General features: G+C 45.9%; 1 pseudogene; it reads left to right on the top strand.

Moving 5' to 3' along the window:
* Window positions 1-205: 205 nt before the first annotated feature.
* LOC146186236 (uncharacterized) lies at window positions 206-1715 on the top strand (annotated as a pseudogene).
* The last annotated feature ends 8722 nt before the right edge of the window (window positions 1716-10437 follow it).

Genomic DNA, 10437 nt, shown 5'->3' with positions numbered 1-10437 from the left:
CGCGTCGATGTTGACCAAACATATATTTCAAAACACCCGCCTCCAGCCTTCCGGGCGCAAAATTGGTTTGTAGCGCCATCTCTTAACATTTAAACAAACCTTTAACGTTGTGGTTTTGTTGTTTGATCATAGATGGCAGCACGTCGCCAAGGCTTACGATAGCGTCCCCCATGAGCCATTGTTCCATCGTCTGGGAGAGCTGGAAATGCCACCGGCGTGGATAAACCTACCGCGCCGGCTGTACTCCGAGAACACGGTTGTGGCCTGCTTTGGTGGCGCCCGCTCGGAGCCCGTGCCCGTTACGAGGGGCCTCAAACAGGGCTGCCCACTCTCACCGCTCCTATATGCACTTTATGTTGCAAGCCTTGAGCAAACCCTGCTTGAGTCAGGGCTGGGCTTCCCGTTTCCCCATATGTACGAGGGAATGCCGGAAGTGTGAGTTCTGCCAGGCCTTGCATACGCCGACGACCTGGTGCTGCTGGCAGAGAATGTGGACACCCTCCAGCAACTGGTCACCCTGGCCGCCACCTGTGTGCACCGACTGGGCCTGCAATTCAACGCCAGGAAGTCCGCAGTGCTGCAATTCTCGAGCCCGCCCAGTGGGGCTGAGGTGACCCTGCCCAACGGTGACACCATACCCCGGGCTACCGAGTACCGGTACCTAGGTGTACTCAACGGATCGGCGCCTGTGCCTTTGGAGGCTCACGAAGAACACGTTCGGCAGTCCAGCCGCAGGGCGGGCAACATGTCACGCCGACGCTGCCTGTGGGGCTGCAATAGGTATATGCTGGTCCGCGAACTATGGAAAGCTGTTCATGTGCCTGCATTAACTTTTGCAAATGCTGTTCTCTGCTTATCGGCCAAAACCCGATCATGGTTGGAACGTGGCCAGCGTGAAGTGGGCAGAGTGGCACTGGGCTGCCATGGCCGGGTTGCAGTCGAGGCCATACAGGGCGAACTCGGCTGGTCTTCGTTTGAGGCACGCGAGGCGCGCAGTAAGCTTGCCTATGAGGGCCGCCTGAGGACTATGCCCGACTGCAGGTGGGCACGTCGAATATTCCGCTACCTGTATCTCAAAGGTATCCGCACAACTTGGACTGCGCGCCTACACACGCTGAGCCGCAAGTTTGGCCTCCTGAGGCAGCCAGTGCAGGAGGCAAGCGAGCGGAAATGGTCCAGGGAGGTACAGGAGCGCGTCCGAAAAGAGGAGACGGAGCAGTGGCGCGCAGCAATGTGCGCGAAGTCAACACTGCTTCTCTACCGCACACACAGGACCGCCCCGGCCCCGGAGAAGCTGTATGACAACGGCAGTGGGAGCGCCCTTTTCTTCGAGGCGCGTACTGGGGCGCTGCGCACTCTGTTGTACCGGCAGAGGTTCGACACGTCTCCGGTGGTTCAGGCGGGACGCTGCCAAACGTGCGGTGGGGAGCAGGAGAACATAGAGCATCTGGTCCTCCACTGCCCGCAATTGGCACCGCGACACCCAGAGGGCACCACCCTACTGCAGGCGCTGGGTTTCGCCGCCTCTGACGGTGACACTCCGCACGCGGCGGTGGCGGCAACAAAAAGCCGACTTCGACAGTGGTGGGGGTCGGCTCAGCAGCGCAAGCCGAAGGCGAACTCGGTGACTCCAGCGAACGCACCCCCCGACTGTGTTTAAGTGGTCTGTGTGTGGCTGTGTGTGTGTATATGCTAAGACCTATGTCATGTAAACGGCTAGGGTGCACATCGTGCGCCCCCCCCGATGCAAAGGGATTGCCACATAATAATAATCATCATCATCATCATCATAACGGCTAGGGTGCATTTTTGCCCCACCCGATGCAAAGGGAACAGCCACGTCATCATCATCATCATCCCCACCACCACCACCATCATCATCATCATTATATTTGAAAGAGGGAGTTTATCAAGCACGTTGGTTCACAACCGGTCTCAAGGAAGAGCGTTCTGAATCGAAATCGGCCGAGGTTGCTTACAGTAACATGTAAGCTTTATTTTTTTTTAACTATATATATGTCTAACGTCTAAGATACACTCATGGGCTATTAGAGGTGGTAAAGCGGATAGTTCAGGATTTACTTAGACCAGTTAAAGTTCTTTAATTTGCGTTCATATCGTGAAGCACTGCACACGCGCTTTGGTTTCGAATTCATCACAAGCCATCGAAACTGCAATTGCACTATTCACCTTGTGATCAGTAGCAATTCGAAAAACGACTGAGCAACGCCGGTGCATGTGAAGTGGATTTGATATTGAGAGACGAAAGGAGATAGCATAGTGTGAAATCGTCCTTATTATGAACGGAGGGAAGCGCTGGTCGGAAATGAAATATGCAGGAGTTGGCATTTATGCCGTTCTATTATAACCGGTTTGGTTCTGCTGAACAATATCATTATCATCATCGTTTATTTCAAATATGTCGCTGATGGTCCCCAGACGAAAAAGCTGTTGAGAAACAGCTTGATGGTGCCTGGGGCTTGTACAAGGCAGCAGCATACAAAGGATGTCTGCAGCATTAGCATCTAAGACAAAAATCACCATTTCTTTTTCAGTGTGCAAGTCAAGATTACAAGCAAAACATACACAGATCACAAATATCGCTAAAAAGGAAAAGTAACAAAGAAAAGTCAGCACCAAAAAATTTCACTATGAACAAATCAGTATCAAAAAAGCAGCCGTCATCAGTTTGGTAACAAAGAATTCGCGTATTTGTCTCCGGGTAGTAGTCGTAAAATGGACACCTTGGTTTAAAAATTTATTTAGTAAAAAAGTAGTCTGTGTTTTACGGACTGCAACATGTAGTGAGTGCGCCTGTGAGGAATAAGCCACTTATCACAGCTGCTGGTACGGTGGTCACCACTACACACTATTAAGTTGGATAAGGATTCAAGAAATGTTTTAGACATATTGCTGGCAAGCAAAAATGAGTAAATAAGACGGAAATCATACACTGTTTCAACACTTACTATCCGGTATCGTGAATATTTGAATTTACATTAGCGGATGATTGGATCAGTGGTTATAAGCTAGCAAACAGCAAACTAGGCGAATCTTGCGGTAAAAAAAGATCCACTAGTAAGACGCTTACTTTTCTAATTACGAAAAATGTAAAGAGCATAAAGCGAATAAAGATTTTTCTCTTTTTTCAATTACTTTCCGCACTGTTGAATTGTTTCTTGCTTCCCATTCACATTTTTGAGGTTAAAAGGAGTAAGCTGTAGATATTTATATAATTACATTGGTCGGGAAAAATCGCCATCATGAATGAAGCAGCAAGGTACGTAGTACTCCTGGACAGCATTGATAATCATTGTTCTGTTTCCTACAAGGATTGCTTTGGAAGCATCAACTGTTCAACCAATTTTAAAGTTACACTTGCACACAACCATTTTGTAGAGAAGGAGATGGACATGCATAAGCATTTATGAGCAACCAAAATTTAAAAGTTTTGAACGAAGAGAGAAGTCATTTTCCGATACGTCTTCCATGCTGATTAATAGAGTTAAAATACTGGCTTCATATTGTGTCCCTATACTTGTATTCGATGCTTCGTGTGACTTGTGATATCCCTACGGCGCGGCAAGCCGATTAATGCATGTGAATAAAGATGTGAAGTTAAATTTACAGAATGTAGATAAACCTCTGCCATATCTGCCTTCGCAGTAAGCTTCAGGATGCAGAGCACAATGAAGCTAAAATTTTTTGGAGTAAACAGTTCATCTTCCGCCACATGTTATATGGAAAGTCGGTTCGGGCGCAAATATCGCACAAAATGCTTAGCGCAGAGGGCACAAATAAATTTTCTGTAAATATGACACTCATTTCAGGCTCAGTGTTCACGATTGATGCCTACAATAACGAAACTCCGCTGTATTAAACCAACATGAAACAAAAACATTGTGGTTGTTAGCATATTGTTGATTCTGAGGACGGCACGAAAGGGACGAGGACAAAGAAGGAACAAGAAAACGACAGGACAGTAGCCTGTCCTGTTGTTTTCGTGTTCCTTCTTTGTCTTCGTCCCTTTCGCGCCGTCCTGAGGATCGATGTTGATTCTCAGGACGGCTATGAACCAACTAGCTCAAACCAAAGTACCTCTTAAGCATATTGTGCAACAGCACATAATTATTCAGAGTTCTCGCAGCCTCGAAATTCATTACACCGAAGCGCGCCACAGATGCGCCGTTGATCCACGCTTCCTTCACAAGTGCTATTTTAATCCCAGAGTCTTATTTTTTTTTTTTTTTTACGCAAGCTTGCCATAAGGCATACTACAAAAACTCGTGTAAATTATTTTCCGTAAGGAACCGGAGAAGGCTCTCGCTCTTAACGTTGTCGGTGAGCCATTTGGAGAAGTTCTCTTCCCTTGTTGCGGCTGAGTCCCCCTTCCTGTAGAATCTGTGTCCTTGATGCCCTTGTCCCTGCACAAGTCTACAGCAGGTGGCGAACATCCACTTCTGCAGCTGGTGTGGAACACTTCGGGCATGGGGTGGGTCCGATGTTTTCTTGAAATTCCTATCGGCATGTTACCGACGGGGTAAGGGCCACCCCAGATCGTATCCTTCTATGGGAAACCTCCTCCAATCTCGTTAACTTATGAGGGAAGGGAAAAGTACACGGGAGAATGAGGGCACATGTACTTTTCCTTAAAGAGGATGCTAAGATGGGAATCCCAGAGTCACTCGCAGTTTATTATTAGCAGGAAACTCGAGGTCATTTGCGTTGATAGAGAAGTCTCACTCTCGGGTTTCGACGGGTTATAAAGAAAGCAAGCGAACAAACGTGCCAGTTATGAACGAAAGTTGTTTTTCGCTAGTCACGGAGACTTTTATGCCACAAGTTCGTTGTACTTTTTTATGGTATTAGTGCAGTCACTTCAGTGTCATCATCTCTGTGATGGCCGTGTCGTCGTCCTTGATCGTCCGTGTTTTTCCTGCGTTGTGTCGTTCAAATGATTCGCCAACAAGCTCACTTACCAGTTCTAAATAAATTCAAGCCGACAAAAAAAGACAAAAAAGCGTATTCTGTTCAAAGCGTTTTCGTGACTGTGACCGTGGAAACGTTTCTGAGTCCTTTGCGGAGTTTGCTTATATTCTGAAAGCAAAATTGAACCAATCGCTCAAAGTCGCCGAGGTCTATGATGACAGGGACAGAGTTGTAGAAGAAATCTGCCTAGAAGAGTTTTTAACAGTCTGAATGAGGCATACGGTGGTGGGTGCAGTATAGGCCTGAGAAGAAAAGCTCGAAACCCACCGCTGAGCTCACAGCAGAGTTTAAGGTCAGGCGCGGCGCAGGAAAAGATAGCTCAGTAAAGTATAAAGTTGGGTAAATTTTGATGATATATGTAAAAACAGCACACATCAATGCGCTCTTGTCTGTCCTGTGTTCTCTCTGTGTTTTCGCGTCTTACTTGCGCCCTTTTACATGAAAAAGGAGCATGTGGGTAATCGCAGATCCCACAGGGATGTTGTAAGCGCCCATCACGAAATGAGAACCCAGTACCCGCCACGTCTGCAGAGAAAGGAACAAGCGAGTAGGGCCGCGAAAACGGCGCAGCTGTTAGAAACCATGTTGAAAAAAACGGAACCTTCTAAAGCATTTGAGAAAAAGAAACCAGTAGTATGTTTCTACTGTAACGAACCAGGGCACATCGCGAAAGGCTGCTGAAGGGAGAAAGTAGTTTCTTCGCCCACCACTTTTGACACGGAAAACATGAGCGTGCTGGAGCCGTACACGCGCAAAGTGACCATAAAGGGAAAACAGTGTCAGTTCTGCGCGAATGTGCCGCCCCAGTAAGTGTGGTGAACTCTGCACTTGTTTCACCTCGGGATTTCCCCGGCGAGTGAGTGTGGATCAGATAGGTGGCACAGGAAAAAAGCGTTTTTCTTCCTGTCGCGCGCGTCAAAATTGGGGGGGGGGGGGGGGGGGGGGGGGGTGTTAGTTTTGAAATACTGCATACAGACGCGGCTGTGTCGATGACCTTGTCAGAGCAGTTACCTTACTGCTTTTCTAACCGTTCAGAGGCTCATCTGGAGAACAGGCGACAGAGCTACGAGGACCACTGTATACGACCGCTGTATACACGCACTTCCGCGTTCTGAAGCCCCCGAAATGGCGGAATTCGAACATTCAGTTGACGAATAAGAGCATGCTATGTGCGAAAAAAAAAATACTCACGTAGATACAGCGACAGCTGATTTTGAAAATTACACGCCTTTCGCTCTGCCCCTATAGTGGCTCTCACGAAGAATTTCAAACGTCTCTATCGCCTTTCCGATCTGGCGGCTTACTCGAGCAGACGAGAGTAGACGGGGAGGCGATAATACCCTGTGAAAGCAACAATTACATGAGTTAAAACAACACGAAGAAAGTTCGGCCTTTCGTAACAGTTTAACAGAGAGAAATTCCGGCCAATTTTTGTCTAAATCTATTCAGGCATCATTGACCACTCCGACGCAATCTCCAGAGTTGAGGGACTGAGAGCTGTCACTGTTGAATGGCATAATGTTATGCTGAATCAGCAAAACATCTTACATTTTGGTGAGTCTCATGGCCATTGGCTGCACTACATGTGCAGTCTTGAAACTGCAGTCATGTGTGCTGCGCATTTCGCTGCACGTTAAAGAATGTAAGAGGATCCAAATTGTACCGGAGTTCTCCAAAACAGCACCTTTCTACTCTCCTTATTTTACTTCCTCCTCCGTGCCTCCACTCGCGGCGTTTTTGAGGTGGGCCATTTTTCTCTTTTCGAGATTTAGTTTGTAAAATCAAAGAACCAGCTTATTGCTGGTAATTGCCCATGCATGGCAATACATGGCAATTCGTGTCTATGACGCTTGGTTCCGTTCTCTCAACGGTAGGTCGCCGTTCAACCAGCTGAGAGGCAACCAGTGACGAGAAAGAAGTTGCGGGACCCTATACCGTTGAGGAGACGGAATTACGCAGTCGGGCATCTTAACCACTACACAATAATAATAATAATAATAATAATAATAATAATAATAATAATAATAATAATAATAATAATAATAATAATAATAATAATAATAATAATAATAATAATAATAATAATAATGATAATAATAATAATAATAATAATAATAATAATAATAATAATCTTTATTTATTGTGCGCAGGAACAACCATGTGGTCTTCGTGCTAAAGCACAAAAAAAAATGAAAATGCGGGCACAAGTTTTACACACGCAGATAGAACACAAAAGAAGAAACAAATAGCACACGAAATGAAACCGAGACGAAAAGTGTCACGGAAAGAAAGAAATCAATGATCAGCATGTCCTATATACACAGTCAGAGAATTGTAGAGCACATCACGAAAAAAAACCAACAACATTAGATAGAGAGAAAAAAAAACAAATAACTGACATTGATTATAGTAATAGAAATATATATAAAATAAACAACCATTCCAGGCGCAACAAGTGCGTGGTAAATAAAACACATGCTAGTAATACAGGGAAATACAATAAAAAATAGAATTGAACGCGGGACAGTCAGATTAAAAATAAAGTTTAAAGTTAAAATATAAATAAGAAACGGATAAAAAGCAGTACAAGATACTTTAAACAGCACTGAACAGGAGAAAAAGCAAAACCTGAAGTAAATTAAATACAATACTTAGGCTAGAAAGTTGAAGTTATATGTGATAAATACAGCTTAGAATACAAAGCTACGAACGTCCAATATAAATGAAGAGAGCGAGTTTTGGAAGATGTCAAGGTGAAGACAAAAAGAGTTAAACAACATCTGCATTCTGTCAAGAGGGGAACTGGAATAGTGAATTTTCGTTGCTCTTCTTGAAATAGGTTCTTCATGGTGACTTGAAGACTGGGGAAATTGCACCGCAGGTGCGCCCCGTTTAAGGCGGTGACTAGAGATGACGAAATATGGATAACGACACTTGAGAGTTACAAAGAGGTTAACTGAAGTTTATATACAAAACTTGGAAATATTTACAGCAAGGTTAGGCAAAAGATACATGGATCTGGCTAGTTCAGCCTAGCCGAAGATGTACACATCAAGCCATAGCTCAGAGCATCATACTGGTCTCTCGGGCTTGGTTGTAAGCCCTCCGTGTCCAGACCACATTTCAATTCCGTCCAATCGCCACGAACTTCAACATGATTGGTTCGTGGCCACGTGCAACTTCAGCAGTGTGTGTGAAACCCTTTCCAGACAACGAAAGAAAAAACACAGAAAACACAACATCGCACATGCTGCCCACATTCTACTGTACACCTTGCCGCGTTCTCGCGTTAAGATCATCAAAGCAAATGAGCAGCGTCGCTATAGCGGACCGCCGCCGTCTCGCACCCCCGCTCTTCCTAGAACTTGCAAAGCCCGTGACCTCTGGCTTAGCGGCGGCGCGAAGAAAAGACGCTCGGTCAATCGGTCCTCCCGCTGACGTCTTCCCCTTTGTTCAACGTTCCCCATCACTCTTCCACCGGCGCCGAATGTCACCCTTCTGTCTGGGCGAGGCGTGTCTGTGAAAGGACGTTTCAACCGCGACGGCGGTGTCGTGTCGGCTCGTATGAAAAGCATACTGCAGGTATGCACACAGGAGCTTAACTTCCCCCTTTGGGGACTCGATTGCCTGTCAGCCGCCCGGTGATGCTCGTCACTCTAATGGCTTTCCCTGCTTCATCCGGTGATTCGCGGCGCCCACTTGTCTGCACGGAGCTAGCATCAATTCATGCTACAAGCAAACTATACCACAAGGCGCTGAGTACATAGCCGCTAATCCGGGGGCGCATAGCGATACCTTACAGGAATGAAGAAACGGAGAAACTTGAAACGATCTGAATTCCCTCATGCTCTTTCGCGGAACGCACAGAAGGATGTACTAAGAGCTGAGGGCACATAATGTGGCCATGGAGGAGCCCCCCTTGTACAGAAAAATTATATCTACTCTGACACGACGGCAGTTAAGAGAAACTGATTTATTTATAGGAAGAGAAAGGCGCGGTAACTGTCTCACTTGATTTCTGTGGACACCGCAACCACGCCGTAAGGGAAGGGAGGAAGATGGGAGTGAAAGTGGAAAGAGAGAAAGAGGAGCCGTAGTGGAGGGCTACGGAGTAATTTCGACCACCTGGGGATCTTTAACGTGCGCTGACATCGCACAGCACACGACGCCTCTTCGTTTCGAGTTAAGAGAAGGAAGATTCAGTGGGGTACCCTTGATGGAGCGAGAGGAGGAAGTTGAGGAAGGAAAGCGATATCGAAATACCCGTAAAAAGTTTTGTTGTACTCTGTCAACCTTGTTCCAGTTCGATTTACAAGTGCCACTCCAAACAACCGACGCGTGCTCCAAAAGCAGTAAGCATATGGACAGGTTCAGCTTTATAGGAATGGAAGTGGAGTACGGAACTCTCTCAAAAGTCTGCAGACGAATCCAAGTGTCCGCATAGCCCGCTGAGCAATGCGGTTAGTATGAGAGGAGAAGCTGAGGGTGCGGTCAAAATGTACACCAAGGTAATTAATTTCATCAGCCCTGTCCAAAAGCACAGAATTCACAAAATAATGGCAGAGAAAGCTGTGCGTTTTACGAGTAAATGAGACAATCTATAGTTTGGGAAGAATTGAGGGTAAGTCGATTCTTCGCCCACCAATAAGAAAAAGCAGATATGTCCGATTGCAACAATAAGCAATATTGACAAGAATGTATGACCTTGAATATTTTTATATCATCAGCATAAAGAAGAAACGAGGAGTTCTTGATGACGGATGAAACGTCATTAATAAAAACGGAGAAGAGAAGCGGGCCTAATACAGAACCTTGAGGAACTCCACTGGTTGCAGGATAAATGAAGGATTCTGTCGATTGACACTGACAAAGCAGGAGCGATCAAAGAGATAGTTACGTAGGAGGGCTACGATTGAGACTTCGATACCAGAGAGTAGAAGCGTTTCAAGTAGTAATGAGTGGGTAACAACGTTCGAAAGCTCTGCTCAAGTACACAGTGTCAACCTGACCTCTCTCAAGGACTGCTGCAGAGGCATATGTCATAAACGTGACTAGGTTGGTTGAAGTAGAGCGACCCGATATGAAGCCATGTTGATTCGGTATGATGACATGTTTGAGATGGAAGGAAAGTACATTGTGCAAAGCTAATTCGAGAAGCTTAGAGGTTGCACATAGAAGAGAAATCGGACGATAATTAGAGACATGAGATTTGTTTCCTGACTTGAAGACAGGAAACACGCGTGCTATTTTCCACACGCGAGAAAAGGCAGCATTTGTAAAACAGTTATTAAATATAGCAGTCAGTACTGGTACAAAGATACAACTGAAGGCTTTTATTATGGCGGCTGGAATTCCATCAGGTCCAGGAGACAAAGATGGTCTCAGACGCTTAAGACTCTCAGTTATCAACTCCTCGTCAAAGTGAAAGGAACTAGATGGTGCACCAGA

Source organism: Amblyomma maculatum, chromosome 6 (genome assembly GCF_055883805.1).
Source record: "Amblyomma maculatum isolate TAMU_Amacu chromosome 6, ASM5588380v1, whole genome shotgun sequence".
In the NCBI taxonomy this organism is placed as follows: domain Eukaryota; kingdom Metazoa; phylum Arthropoda; class Arachnida; order Ixodida; family Ixodidae; genus Amblyomma; species Amblyomma maculatum.
The sequence above is the reverse complement of the archived record's forward strand: the minus strand, read 5'-3'. Positions and strand labels throughout refer to the sequence as shown.